The 16,399-nt window shown below is 41.6% G+C and overlaps 1 pseudogene; it reads right to left on the bottom strand.

Moving 5' to 3' along the window:
• Positions 1-3,403: 3,403 nt before the first annotated feature.
• LOC127766175 (serine carboxypeptidase-like 18) lies at positions 3,404-11,072 on the bottom strand (annotated as a pseudogene).
• Between the last annotated feature and the right edge of the window lie 5,327 nt (positions 11,073-16,399).

The following is a 16,399-nucleotide window of genomic DNA, read 5'->3' as shown; positions in this document are numbered from 1 at the left end:
TAATTATTTTACACAGAAAATATATCAAGAGATAAATGCTTTACTGTACAGTGGATCACACCACACTGCACGAAATAAAAAAGAAAAAAAATACACGCTTTCATGGCTGAGGAAGCAGGAGTGGCCAGCGCACGGAGGCAGCGAAGAGGGCCCCGATCGACAGCACGAGCAGCGGCCACTGAGTAGGGGGGGTCGCCAGACGACCTCCCACCCATCGTCACCCTCCAGCCGCGCGACGCCGAGAATATGCCACCCTCCTCACCAGCTTGCAACAAAAGGTTCACCGGTCATTTTAAGTCATTAATATGGCACCATTTTATCTAATTTGGCTATATTAACCTGGATGTATGGCCTTTCTTGAAGCATTCAGCTATCACGAAAGTAACCTTGTGCCAGTTTTCTTAAAAAAAAAAAAAGGAAGCCATGGTTCCAGCTCATTTCTCTGGAGACAACTACATCTTATGGGCCTTCGTTATTTAGCTAGTTTGAGGTGGTTCCATATGATTCTACCTTCAATTAAAAAAGGGTCGAGATGCCTTCTAGCGAGCGCTATAACACCACTTGTCATTTTTAGGGACGTGTTTTTTTAACAAAGCACTTTTTAGGTGCAAGAGGAGGAGTGGCACGGAGAGGAGATCACTTGGCGCGAGCTCTCCATCTCCGGTCCACCTCACTGGTCAGTGGCTCTCCTCCCTGGCGTGCACTGCTTGCCGGTCACCGGCGCCAACCGCCATCATCGCCAAGATGCATCACCGATCAACTGGCTGTGACGGTGGATGGATACTAGCGGATGCGGAGCCATCGCTTCTTCGCGGAATAAGCGAGACAGTATATTTGCAAACGAAAAATAACTTGTGAATAAAACTTTTATATTTATGTTCTTAGCAATCTAAAAGCAAAGGCTAAAAAATAAACTTCGATGAAAAAACCTCAAAATCAGATCTAAATTTAAGGTTGAAAATTTAAATTTTGGCTAATAAACATAAGTATAGGCGAAAAAATGAGACCCTAGAAGTAGTAGATCCAAGAAAATTGGGGGGGGGGGGGGGGGGGGGGAAATGAAGTGGGAGAGAGAAAGCGGTTGGTTGATTACAGTAAAAGTAGCATATACTTTACAAGATGAGGTTGTAAAAGAATTACTACTCGGAACGCAACAATGGAGGAGGACAGGGTGGTGTTAGGTGGTGGGATCGCTGGGTGTAGAAAGAAGCGCTTTTCTTTACTAATCCAAGCGCTACGCTTTAGGTAGTAAGTCTACAAGTTTGAACTAATATTGCCAAATTCACAAAAAAAATAAAAATTTCAGAAAAAAAATATCACATCAGGGGGTTCGATAACTGAAATTTTCGAAATTTTGGAATTTCATTCTGGAATTTTGAACCTTGGCGAGGATAGCTACAGTCGAATTGCTTCTCGCCATGGCCTCCATGTCGCTGGCCTGCCGCCACTCTTGTGGTTGTTGCTTATAACCCCTTTGGGACAAAGGGGATCAAGGAAGCTAGAGGTCGACGGATGTGAGTAGGAGAGCATGGCTGCTGGCTAAATGAGAAGGAGGAGCTCCTCTGGATGATGCGGTCCTAGAACATGGGTGATACTTTATCGAGGTGAGCTTCAAGCTTGCGGCAGGAGATGGGGAAGATGAAAGGAGGGTCAACGGGGGAGTGGAAGAGAAGGCATGGTGGCAGTGGAGGGCGGTGGCGCAAAAGTAGAGGAGTGGAGGGTGGGGAGCAGGAATGGCGTGGAGCGGTAGGAAGGAGCATGTTGTGTGGACGTAGGCTCGCTGGTAGGATATAGAGGAGCCAGAGATTGAGCTAGGAGGCATAAGGGACTCGCTAGTCCATCATCCCTCTCGTCGACAAGGGCCTTGATGGGTAAGGGGTGAGGGAGGAGGAGTAGCTTGGCGCCGCCTCGAGGCAAAGATTTAGTCAAAGGTAGAAGAAGAGAAAGCAATATTGGCAACGTATCGAAAGAAAAGAAAGAGGAAACGGGAGAGAAAAAGGGGAAAAAGTAAGAAGAAGAAAAAAGAAAAAAAAGACCTAGTTGCTAGTTAGTGTAGAGTTATTGAAGATGACACATTAAGAAAAAAATTTGAAAATATACCTCCTTTTGAAATATATTGCATTTATATACATGCATGGAGAAGAATTGCAAAAATATACCTCTCCCGTAGAATGGGGACGCGGGACTGCTCGCTCTCGCGGAACGAGGATGCGGGACCGTCGCTCCCTCGCGGGACGCCCCCGCTCTCGCGCGCAACAGCCCAGTCCCGCGCTGCGGCGACGCGCGACCGGCGCGGTAACGCAGGCCTGCCCTGCGGCATCGACCCGTGTGTGTGCATACATGCGTATATGCATGCATGTGTGCATGTGCATGCATGTGCAGCGGGCTGCACGGTCACGCGCGGCCGGCCTGCGTGATCGCGCGGCTGGTCCGCGGGACCGACGCGGTGGTTGCGCCCTCCCCCTCCCACGCGTGCCACCACGATACCGCTCTCCCGGGCTGCGGGAGCGAGGCGGTGCCGCATGGCTGGGCTGCGGGACCGCCGGTCCCGTGGAATGGTAGTGCGAGATCGTCTCGGTCCCGCGTAACCACACTGCGGGAGAGGTATATTTGTGCAAATTTTCGTCACATAGGTATATAAACGCAACATAATGAAAAAAGATGTATATTTTTAAATTTAATTCGACACATTAACATGAATGGGCATGTCACGTCAACACTACATAGGATTATCAACACAATTTGAGACCAGCATGACACACTTGATAAGTATCGAGACATATAACTACATTTTGAGAGCATCGAGACCAAAATAACACAAGCACTCTACTCTTATTTTTTTTTATCTATTTGTTGGAGGTAAGCTATGGGCCTTCAACCGACCTGCCGAAGCAACATTAGAGCTTGGCGAAGTGGCGCAAAGTGAAGACTGGGCGACAAGAAGCAAGGTGGAACAACGGAGCGAAGCACCAAAAGGCAAAGACCTGGTAGCATGAGGCAAGGCATGGCGAAGCAAGCCGGTGGTGAAGCAAAGCGAAAGGACGACAAAGCACGGTCGGCCTCAGTATACCAAAATAAAGAGAGGACCAACCAGTGGTGTGATTGCAGCCCAGTGAGGCCCATGGACCAGTCAGATGGGTCAAATGAGTCCCAGCCATGAGGACGGTTATGCGAAATCACTAGCCTACTATATCCTAGAGTTGTAAACCTATAAATAGAACCCAATGGATGTGTAATAGGGAACACATTTTTTCGAGAGAAGTTAATATACAACTATTGTGCTTTCCACTTCACTTTAAGTGAAACCTGCCTTTTGGCAGAAGAGAACACTATTTTTGTAAACCTATAAATAGAAACCAATGGATCTGTAGTAGGGATCAAATTTTTTCAAGAGAAATTAATATACAACTATTGTGTTTTCCATTTCACTTTAAGTGAAACCTGCCTTTCGGCAGAAGAGAACACTATTTATCTGGGCTCCATTACAAATAGTATTTTTTCGAGAACCGTGGCACTTGGACAGCAGACACATGGTTGAGTTAAAACCCTGCAAACATTTCTGACAAATAGGAGCTGGCAACATCATAGAGGCTTATTGGCTAGCCACCGTTTCCCCATGGCGAAAGATTCTTTAGGCCTGTTTACTGTAGTGACATGGGAACCACCCTGCACAACCAACCAAATGAATCATCCACAACTCTTCATTTATGTCACTTATGTATGTAAAGGGGTGGACACTATATGCACACAAATAGGATCCATCAACTAGAAAAGATCAGTCGAAAGAACATTAAAGGATAAAATCACCTTTACTGTGGCAAAGGTCAAGTTGTTGGCATACGTAATTGTGAATCTGCAAAAAAGAAGAAGGAAAAGAAAAGCAATGCATAATCCTCATCAGATCAGGCAAACATGAAAAATAACATCAACTGAGAGTATGTGAAAAAAGAATTAGATGGCTTAACCCAGCAGCTTGGCCATCCACATGCCATGCTCTCCAGTCATCAACTATGAAGAAGTTAAAGGATCTTATCCATGCCTGAGTGCTCAAAAATGGCACCTTGAGATCATGGTCACCGCTGCACTCACAGATGAACATATCATTATGATTTTAAGATGCAGAATAATGTTCATCATGTATGAATGATGCAGATAACTGAATTTTCTCCTTTGATGCTTTCACCTCATCACAAGTGTTCGGTAACCTCTTGTGGTGAGATTAAAATGGTAATCCAAGGCGTTTGGGATGTCTTTAGCATAGGGAAATACACCTCTATTGCATCTTAACCACTCACCAATGGTTCCCTGTAGCCATATTTGTACAATTAGTGCATCAGTCATACTTACTTAGCAACCTAATTAGTTAGAAAAATCATGCTCTTATGTTGGGGATATATCATCTTCTTTACCGGCAACGGTTACGATGTTGCCGATTTGAAAATCATTTTTTATAAGGAAAGCCCCTATATATGCCCATGTTTATAAATGCAGAACATATCATATGGTTACCTTCTTGATCTTAAGAGCATATCTGGTCGTATTGTTATTCATCCAGCAATATGATAGGTAGTAACCATATGCCTGAATTCAAAAAAGAAATGATAAGCAGCTTAACATTATGAAAAGAGGAAGATGAACCCTGCAATGTAATGTATCTACACAATCTTCCGTTTAATGTCAGTTTATCTTGGCTAACGGAGCCATGACCTGCATGAAGGGCCTGATACACCTATGAACACACACTCCTAACGACTGCGGCCGAGTCTTGAGGGGACATGGTCTACCCCGCACGTCTCGCACACCTTCCTAAAGGGATTGCACCATGATTGGAGATGCTTGTGCTTTCTATTTGACAGGCTGAGTCCCGCCAACGTCATATATGAAGAAGGGAACGACCTTGTATAATGAACGACGATCTCTCGTACCCTTAGTCCTCCACTAAAAATCCTAAACCTATCCTTCTATCCTTAGAGGCGTCGGAAAGGATCCATAGGACCGATCAAGGCCATTGGAGAAGGTGGGTGCCCATAGCCATCTACAACGAGACACCGACGCCTTTGGCATCAAGCCAGTCTCCTATCTCACCTACACCAACAACAGAGTAGATGAAAACGATTGTGACTATATGGCATTCATGGCTTTATCTAACTATGGTCAGTTCTATCACTTTATTCCACAATAGAATCGGTGATCTTGTTTAGGCTAGGTGTTAGTGAGATCAAAACTGAAATCTATTTCTTAGAAAATTCTACGTTCTTCAATCAAATTAACACAATGGACCCATGGATAGTACGGACTTACAACGCAATCCATAGAAGGTCGAATAGGTGGCTTGCTTAGCTGATTGTATTCTTCCAGCGGTGCCCTGCTTGCTGAAACATCTATTGTGGGTTTTGGTGCAGCTTTAACACATTTATCCTCCAAGATATTTCCATCCGAAACTTCAGACATGAGCTACACATGGGATTTGTGCAGTAAGATAATACTAGATGAATATTAGTAAACATACAAATTAGTACAGTGCAATAATCTTACTTTATTAATAGTATATACGACATTAGCACACAATTGGTCTGTTGGGTTCACAAAATCTCCTTTGCAATGCGTTACCGCAGCCTTCAAAAGAGGAATAGGAAAATGTTATGCAATAGTATCACCCCACTCAAATTGAGTGCATGGATTTGATGTTACCTCATATAATTGATCAGATATAATTCCAACGCCATGAGAATAGGGAACATGGAAATTTTTATCGAATTTTGAACCTGTTATGGGGTTGCCAACTATATATCCCTGTAACTGTTTTTGTATTTACAAGAAATAGTAAGAGACATGATGCTGCATTATCGAAATTTTTATAAACTGTTTGAGAGATAAAAATGGCATGCCTTAAGATCAATCAATGGTCGTTGCCTTTGTTCTTCAATTGCTGGTGAGTAGGAAGAAATTAAGACAAGGTAAGAAACTAGCTAAAAAGAGTACCACAATCATTATTGGCATGTGAACAAGTTGAACAGTTAAAAATATGGTGGGGTTTGTCACTCCGGTGCGGCATTATTTGCCTTCTGAGATTAGTTTGAAACTTTTAACAATTTTGTACATATTTGAAAGAACACAACAAAGGTTCTAAAACATATGGTTATAACTGCAAATTAGATTATCATCTAATTCGTTTTATAGTATGTTAAGTGTATCGTTGATTACCTTCTGAAATGTATTGCACGATAACTGGAACCACCTTTCCAGCATATGAAGCTCCACCAACATAGAAATTACTAGCAATAATGGCGCGCTTCGCTGCGCCTGGCGAATTTAACGGTACGAAAGCATTTTGATATACTCAATATTTGGTTCATTTGTATATTAGAGATGAGCAAAGAGCAACAGTAACTGATGAAATAGAATTGTCAACCAACAAATTTAACGATATGAAAGCATTTTGATATACTCAATATTTGGATCATTCGTATATCAGTAATGAGCAAAGAGCAATAGTAACTGGTGAAATAGAATTCTCAAGGATATAATATATAAATTTCATAAATCATTTAGCACACAAGGTAAATGTCACCAAATGTTAAATAGTTCCCAAATAGTGTTCTCCTAATAAGGGAGTCAAGAGACCAGTGAGTAACTGACAGAGTATGCCTTCAAGATAGAACAGAGAATCATGCGGCATAGCAGGTTAGAAGATAATTCTTACAAAAAATATGTTGACATTAAGAATAAGAATAAAGAAACAAACATATCCTCCAGACTATTTATTATTTCACATATGAGACTTGCTAAAGTAGTTGTTTAATTGTATTTGCAACTGTGTTCGTGAGCTCGTCCATCTGCAAACTGCAAAGACGAAAGGCAGATATCTGAAAGGAAAAAAAAAACTCCATCAGTAATTATATTATGAAAAGGTAAACAATAGGCGTGGTATGAAGTGTCACTATTTTACTGATATACATATATATACATATATAAAAGAGATGCACATCAACACTTTCTATAGAAAATATACATGATAAAAATATGATTAGACATTTGCACATTTCTAAAGAATATTTTGGGTAATATGTCGCCTATACATGTATTATGTATAGGATCCACGCATAAATCCATCCTGTTATAAGGCAATGGACATGCTAGATCCAGACATCATGGCTTGTAGCCAGTAGTCCAAGAAAAAAAGAACTCATAGCACTGACTGACTGCCCTGATAACAGCAAGACCAAACTTTTGTCAAGACAATTCATGCACCTAATTAACAACCTCAATTCAGAAAATGGAAAGAAAAGCAACAGCTAATCTTCAATGTGAAAAACTGTTAAGCATCAATGCAAGTCTGCAGTGCCTATCGAAACAATGAAGTCAACTAAGCTTTAATTCTTCATTTATCTATAGGTTTATTATTTTATAAATAGTGTTCCTGAGGAGTTATACATTTGTGTATTAATAAGACCGTTCACAATCTCATGGAGCTCGATCTAGCCCCAAATGAAGCATATAGCCAAGAGAAACCATGAACCAGAATAGAAGAGCTTGTCCCACCCATGTGTAAATATTTCATAGTAGGCTCATTAGACCGTAGATCTCTCTTGGTATATCTAGACAATAAGTAGGAACATAAACTGAAAGATTCTAGAACTACAAAGATAGTTATTAAATCGTTCTTCATTTATATATAAATAGTTAATTATTTTATAAATAGCATCTTTTGCCCCATTAATTATTACACACTGGGAACCAATACTTATGCGCAGAACCTCATGACATTCATCAAGAATTAAATGGACACGGTTTTATATTGACTACAGAGTTAAACTCCACTTGGTAAGTAAACTCCTTAGATGCCTCAGAGGAGATGAAGATGCCAAGCATAAACAATAGATATATATACTATAGCTGACATCAAAATAGAATGGGGACGTACATACTCTGATATTAATTCACTCTTATAAAAAAGCCTGGATAGTAGATGATTTACCCATCTCCATGCATGTTTGTCACGCAGTGGTCCATTTACAGTCTTAATCATCCTGCTCAAACCGAAAAAAAAGAAAGCAACTGTTATTTAGCATCTGAAGAATCAGACCAACAACAAAGCCTTAAATGAGTCAAACCCAACTAAGAAGGATATGCCAAAATGTCTACAAATATATTAAGAGCACCATTTTAGATACATATATGTTAGCATATGGCACGATCATATATTGACTATCACAAGGAGGAAAAGGGATCAGCAGATGAGAGCAAACGAAATGATGACATAGTATTTCATGAATGTGTTACCTAAAAAGAACCTTTTTAGAATAATGGATAAGTGTAGGAGATTTATGTTTTTAGTCACTTATCGACCTGCAGAAACGAAACAAACATCGCATCGAGGTAAGAAAGTATGATAATCAGTAAAGTAACAAATTATAAAAACCATGATAGCATGATATGGAAATTAAAATGATATATAATAAATGAAATTAAGCTGAATTTGCTCAGTTTTTCTTTGTGGCAGCATGCAATGCATCCTCCATTGGAACTACGTACAGAATGTGCAGCGCATATTACATACATATATACTTGCAGAAGCAACACACATGGAGAGAAAGAGGCAGTAATAAATAGTGAATTGCTAGTTATGTTTACCAAACTTTCCTCCACTAATTTATTTGGCCAGCATACGTCTGTTTGCAAGTACATCATCAGAGTAGTATTAACAGCAATCAACCAAGAAATTTGAATGCGGTACTAATATACCAAAGCAGGTAGGTTGACATCTTGTTGTGAGGAAGTACGCAGATATACCATACCATGGCGAAAGCATCCCTTCTCCAGAACCTGCAAACAAACTATATATATCCATCTGCAGTTAAGGCTAACAAGTTAATTTGTGAGGGATAAGTGCATCCGTATAAACTGAACCAAAATTGAGGATGGTACCATGGCTCTGGGGATTTGGAAGATGGTGATAGAGCAGATGGCCTAGTAGATCCTGCAGGCAGGAGACGGCTTGTTAAATCCTCTTTAGAAAGGCAAAAGCTAAATCATTGTTGATACAACTGGGAAGGCTAGGGTATGGGAAAAGGAAAATAAATTAGGGAGAAGAAAGAAGGCGCAACTGCTGACCTGTGGACGGGAACTGCCGCACATCTAAACAGTGTAGATGGCTAAAGGTGATACCTTGATCGCACCGGAGATAGAAATTCGGGAGGCCCAAATCCACGGCGGCGCATCGTCAGCCAAACCCCATCACCTCCTGCTCCAGCAATGCGTAGGGTTCGAGCGGTGGCAAGCAAGACGGCGAACGGAGGAAGAGAGGCTGTGGATGGCATCTGTTGGTCACGGCGGGGAGGGCCGGACAGAATAAGGAGCGAGTGGGAGGAAGAAAGAGAGGCGGGCAGGCAAGGCGATGCGTCGCGCTTCCGCCGCCGCCGTCTCCGCCTCTCGCGATAGAGGAGGTGGGGAGCGCGAGCACCCGAGGGTGTGGGTAGGGTTTTTCTCCGGTGATTCCCACAATAGATCTGAACCGTCCATTCTGGCTTCACCGATCCTATGGCTAAGAAAGAACAGCCACGCTGGGCCACGTGGACGGCGAGATCAATGCTAGCCCGAGATCGAACGGACCTCGATTGCCTGAAGCAGAACGCAATTAACCAGAGATTAGGGGTATTTCTGAAAATATTGATGAGGTGGCAAGCTAATCTTTCCCATTCCCACGGTGTTTAAGTAAACAAATATGTGAGCGGTAGCGTGGGTGATCATTTGAGCCACTACATTAATATGCACAAGATGATAATTAAGTAATAAACTAGAATACAAATACATAGTGTTCTTCCATTCTTACTATATTAGGATATGAAATTTGCTTCTAGTCACCTCCTTCATAAATGTGACCACTTGTAAAGAAGATGATATATCCCCAACATCGTAACCGTTGGAATCAAGTGCGTATGAGAAACCAGAACCGACAGGACTATCCAAAAAAAATTATGCTTGCCATCTGATAATTTGTAACACAAATCACTAAGTAAAAGCTAGGTAGAAAGGAAGTTCACGAGGGTTTGGGAGAAGGATATATATCACCTGTGTCCATGAATACTGATTATAAACCAATCTTGACAAACTACCATTATAAGCTTCCAACACAAAATTCAAAGGACCTGTATAAAATCATCACCAATGGATATTAAGTATTTATATGCGTAATTCTAACACGAACGAATAATTAATATTCACCACAATGGTCCCTTTTTACAAGAACAATACAGTTAGGTTGGGTGATTATTTTCTTAAATAAAAAGGTTTGGATAATCATTGGACTACTAACCTACTTCGTAGGCTAAGCCAGAGAAGGCCGAACAACGGGGCCCACCCACCAGCCACAATACCAAAGGGTCCGTGTCAGGGTTCGTCTCTGATTCAACGAAGTAGTAGAAGAGCTCAGTGCCAGTCTTCTCCTCGACACCAATATATCTACAGTGTACACATGTACGTGCATATGTACCCAATTCTTACATGATGAATTTATGCTCGTATAGTATGTAACAGTTGAAGAAAAATGGGACTCTCGGGCCTTGTTTAGGGGAGTTTGTCCCATATGTTAGAAGCTATCCCAAACGGTTCACAGCTTCTGAGAATCTGTAGTTACAGTCGTACAGATTCTGAAAAATGAACTAAGAAGCCAAAAGTTGAAGAAGCTAGGTTTCAGAGCTTTTCTAGATTATTAAAAGCTGGTTACCAAACAGCTGCTTCTCGGAATCTAAAACTCCCCAAACAGGTCCTCGGTGAGTGGTGCTTACCCAGTCTCGAGGTAGAACGGCAGGCGACCATGGAATCCCGGGAGGTGAGTGATCACCGACGACGACGACGACGCCGAGCACGGGAGCGCCGGTGGCGACAGAAGCAGAAGCAGCAGTAGGAGAAGGCAGGTGATGAGGCGCAGCGGCTGCACGAGGCTGCATTGCCCTGCGCTGCGGCGATGATGCGAACCCATCGTGAGGAGATCCAGGAGGAGCGTGGCTGCAGGCTTCCTCTGTTGCTCTGCTAGTGCTCTTGTAGCTTCGACAAGCCAATGAATGCATGACAAGAGGCCAGGGGCAAAAAGTAATGATGCTAAAACACTCCGTTTTTTTTAAATATATGATGGTGTTGAGTTTTAGCGTGAGGTTTAACTATTCATTTTATTAAAAGAAATTATAAATTCCATTTATTTTGTTATGACATTATTAAAGAAACTCTAACCATGAGTTATATTTTTATATATTTACACTAAACTTTTGAATAAGATGAATGGTCAAATATTACGTGAAAAATCAACATCGGGACAAACTAAAAGTTTGATAAACATTAGATCCGCACTTTGAGCTTTTTAAAAAATTCTTCAAACTCAATTCGAAATTTTGAAAGCAAATTCAATTTCCCCTTTTGAATTACTTATTTTTAATCAGTCTTCCCTTGTGCAAAATTCGTTCACATTCTCATATATCAAAATTCACCCCAAGATGCAAAAATCTGGATCCCGTGTTGTGACCGATTATGAATGAAAAAAAATGAAAATGCTAAGATTTTCCTATAGGTAGGTAGTGAAGAAATTCCTTAATTATTTTTTATAATTTGAAATAACTCCAACCATTATTAATAATATTTTTCAATTAAAATTTTGATTATACAATTAATTCTACTATGTTGATCCCCTTGTTGATCAAACACAAATATTACATGTAAGGGTCTCATCCTGGCTCCTGGACGAGTCCTCGCATAGAATCGAATATACATCACTGTGTATAAATTAGAGGTCCTGTAATTAATCCCTTGACTGCATGCATTTGCTGGTGGTCTAGTATAGTGCTGCGTCTTCGTGGGCTGCGGTGGCAAACACAAAAATCAATTGACTCGGAGACGGACGTATGCTGGACGATGGATGAATGGACCAAACGATGGTCGACGACATATATGACTCGAGCAAACAAATGTAAAAACCAGCTCAAACGTATAACGTATCAAAGTAGTACGGTAAAAACACCTTCATTTTTTATAATTGTAGAAAATTGAAGAGACGGAGATAGAGATAGACAAGAGTAAATTAGACTTCTTTGAATCTAATCAAACAAATATATGTAAATTTGCCATGTACTAAATCCGAATCAATCATTATTGAATCATTTCGAATCGTAAGCAAACATACTTATATGTAAATTAGGCATGTACTGAATCCATATCTCTTTATAACCAAAGGAGCAAGCATGCCAACAAATATACGTATATATCTTTTTACTACTAGAAAAAGTATTTTCACATACGTGGGGTTTTTCCCTAGGCGGATATGACCATTCGAGCCAAATGTCCGCTTATGAAAATGTAAACCGGTGTGGACCTCACCGTCCGCCTGCGAAAATCAATTTTTCCAAGAAGACCACTTAAAAGGTCCGCGTGCGAAAATACCTTTATTAACAAAATATGATTTTTGCAGGCGGAACCTTATCTGGTTCGCCTAAAAAAATCATGCCACCAAAAAAAAATTCTAAGTCTCACCCTTATCTTCTCCTCCACCATCCTTATCATCTCCACCACTCATTTCCCTCCCCCCTCTCTCTCTCTCCACGAGCAGCAAGCCGCACGCGGGCGCCCCTCCCACGGCTCCCTCCTCGCCGTCTCTGCCCCCGGTTCCCCTCCTCGCTGCCTCCGCCGCGCCTCCTTGCCACCTCCGCCGCCGGCCACAACGCACGACGACGACGGCGCCTACGCCTGCGTCCTGCCGCCGCGACGACGACGATGACGCCGCCTGTGGATCCGCCGCTGGCTCACCCCGGGCATGCAGATCCACCGCCGGCCGGTCTCGGGGAGGGGAGGGGAGGAGAGGGGAGGGGAGGCAACGGTGACGAGGAGGAGAGGCGGCGGCTCGGCTCCTTCCTCTCTCCGGCGACGTGCGTCGACGACGACAACGACGACGCTGCCTGTGGGAGGGGTGGACGGAGGAGGAGATACGATGGCTCGGCTCTCCCCTCTCCCAGCGACGCGCGACGACGACGACACCGCCGCGCCCTATGGGGAAGCCGAAGGACGAAGGACGAGAGGCGGCGATGTGGGGATGACGACTGCCTCGACGATGACGGCGCCGAGATGTGACGACGACGACGATGCCGGCTATGGGGGAGGTTGGCGGACGGAGGAGGAGAGCCGTCGGCCGGAGGGGGAGGCCGGCGGCAGCGCTATTTTTTTATTCGCTGTAATGTTTTTCGTAGGCGGGTGAATCTACCGCTAGGACACATACGAAAATCATCTATTTTCGTAGGCCTTTGCCTACAGGCGGTCTTTTCCCCCGTCTAGAAAAATTATTTTTGGCCGCCTACAAAAACCTTTCTTATAGTAGTGATGGTTGTATAGTCTAATCTGCAATTAATGCGTGATCCAATTAGATTGTAGATAATTACATGGGATGAAACAGACCAGACTCACGTTCTCATAGACCGATAACATATTTATTGGAATAGAGTGACGTATCAAAATTTTGGGTAGAAACATCTTCAATTTTCAATTTTCATAATGGTAGAGCTAGAGAATGGATAAAATTAGATTCCTGTGAATCTAATCAAACAAATATATAAAAATTAGCCATGTACTAAATCTGAGTCTCAATTATTGAATCATTTGGAATCCTAATCAAACAGACACACACAAATTAGCCATGTACTGAATTCGTATCTCTTTATAACCAAAGAAGCAAGCATGCCAGAAAATATACGTCCCTATCTCTGTATGGCTGTATAGCCTAATCTGCAACTAATACGATTAGATTGGACATAATTATATGGATGAAATGGACCAAACTCCCACATATTCGTACAACGACATCGTATCAGAATAAGGTGACGTACAAAAATTATGGGCTGTAGAAACATTTTCAATTTTTATAATTCTAAAGAAAAGATATAATGGAGGTAGTATATAGATCCAGCCTTCCAGCGAGGCCACTCTCGTTGTTGATTTTCCTAAACATAGTATATATGTTGCTCTTTTCCTAAACGAAGATTTAATTATCTGTTAATTCACCTGTTAAAATCAATATATCGTCGTGGCTTGGTAGGTAGGAGGGACAAAAATCATAATAAGTTGTTGCTTAGTTGGGGGTCAAAGGATTACTTGGTAGGCAGGAGGGACCAAAATCATAAGTACTCCTTCATTGTTAGATGGGTAGTCAAAGGAGTAAAGTGACTACAGCCAATTGGCCAATTCGATCTGTCACCTTCTGTTCTGTTTATTTTCGTTCTCAAAGGATTGAATGCCATTTCTCAACAAAAAAAAAAAGAAGGATTGAATGCCGTACATATGCATTGAAGTTTATGATCCACTGGATCCGAAGGATTGCTCAAGAATATATTTTGCCTAGATGATACCAGGGTATATGCGAGATTAAGGTAAAAGAGATAGAGACAAGGATTTTTATACAGGTTCGGACCCTAATAGCCCTACTCCTATTGGCCGAAACTGGTGTTGCTCTTTATTCATCTGAATCATACAAGTATAATATTTGGGATAACTTATCTAGCCGTTGTAGACATGGCGGCACGAAAACCAACATGTAGTCGACGACGGGGTAGTATTCCTCGTCGAATATGAACTCGTCGAGATCACTCTTGTCGGCCTCTGCAGGCACAAGATTGGGTTTGTCTAGGCTATCTCTTATGTCGATGTCTGGCGGCGTGTGTTGGCTTGTCTTGGCTTGTGTGTATCTCCCCCTTCTCCTCCTAGGGGGTCTTGTATTTATACCCATAGATATCCCCTTGTCCAAGTAGAACTAGGGAGACAAGTATGAATACGATCCGAGTAGTCCTTGTCGTTTCCATATAGAACTCTACTTGTCATTCCTTATCCAGAACTCCTTCTATATAAAAGATATGATTCCGTATAAGACATGGTATATAGTGGGCCCCGGTCGAGCTTAATCGATTACTATTGGGTATGTGATATCTATAACCATGACACGTCCGATGTTAATCAGCTAATTACCATATTTTCACGGTGTTCTACAACAAATACCGTGAACTTTGAGTATCTTGTAGAAATTTTTTCCCTCCTTATAATATTGGTACCTTGCATGTTTTGATCTTCAAAATATATGTATATAATAACTACATATGTCCTAAAATATAACAATCTAATATCGGGTAAGATATGTCCTACTACTATAAATCTGGATGGGGTGTCCGTCCAAATTTATAATGCTAGGATGTGTCTGAAAGCATCTAGACCCCATGTGGTATTTTGGTGGTTGATGATAATATAATCATCGGAACTAATCATGGTTGTTAAGTGTTGAACATGGATTATGATGGCAACAGGGTGTGCGATCTTATGTTGGGTGAAGATAACTATTAATTTGACATAAATTTGACATACATGATCCAGCTTTCGATCAACACGATCTAAACCATGCAATTGCAGCACCACATCTCCTCTGGTTATCAACCATGCCGACACCCAATTGACCTCGTCAAGAAGGCTAATCCCTATATGTGAATCAAAGAACTTGAAGTTGGGGTTCCACTAACCGATAAACGGTGAAACTACAATGGTAGAAATAATCTAAGCAAAACATATGTGAACATATGGAAGCAAAGGAATGATCTTATCTTTGATCATAAACCTCCCTCCTTGTCTTCCTGGAGGCAACTCCTTAAGTGAGATCTCGTTCTTCTTTTGTTTAGACTTTATGAGATTGACAAAGATGTAGTGAAAAATTGGATGTAATTCTTTGTATTTTTCTTCCATTTAATAAAATCTCTTTAACAGCGGGGGCCTCCCCTTGCTGTGTTTTTGTCAAAAAAAAAGAAGCAAAACCCAACACTAACTCAACGATGGATACTGAGTATATAGGTTCTAGGGTCAACCAAGAACCCCTGGACGCGTCCTTATTGGGCTCCAACATGATACATGGCCCAACGCGCCAAAGACAATGATGCAATACCCGGACAGATTCTAGATGCCCTCCTTTTAACAATTCTTGTTGACTTAGAAGGAATTTTAATGTGGGAATAGATCGATTGAAAATGTGGTATCATTAGCTTTCCATACATATGAAAAACATAAGAAAACGGAGTCCGAATGTAACCCGGGCAACGTTTTTAGTGCGGACTGCTTCTTGAGTCTAATGTGGACTCGAACTTGATAGAAGTTTGGCCTCCATCTTAACTTGAACGTCCATGATGACTTTGTTCATCTCCTAGCCTCTCCCAAATGCTCTCTGGTCTTCTTCATAGTTTCTAACCATAACTAAATCATTATGTATCAATCTATCCTCAAAATCAAATAAAGAAGTACTTAGAAACAAGCTCACCTGTAAATTCAATTATCGGGTGCGAGTTTTGGTAATTAGACCTTACATAGAAACTTGAGGAGTACTGTGTGTATCTAA

The sequence above is a fragment of the Oryza glaberrima genome, chromosome 3 (assembly GCF_000147395.1).
Source record: "Oryza glaberrima chromosome 3, OglaRS2, whole genome shotgun sequence".
Classification (NCBI taxonomy): Eukaryota; Viridiplantae; Streptophyta; class Magnoliopsida; order Poales; family Poaceae; genus Oryza; species Oryza glaberrima.
Note: the sequence above shows the minus strand (reverse complement) of the source record. Positions and strands in the feature narration are given on the sequence as shown.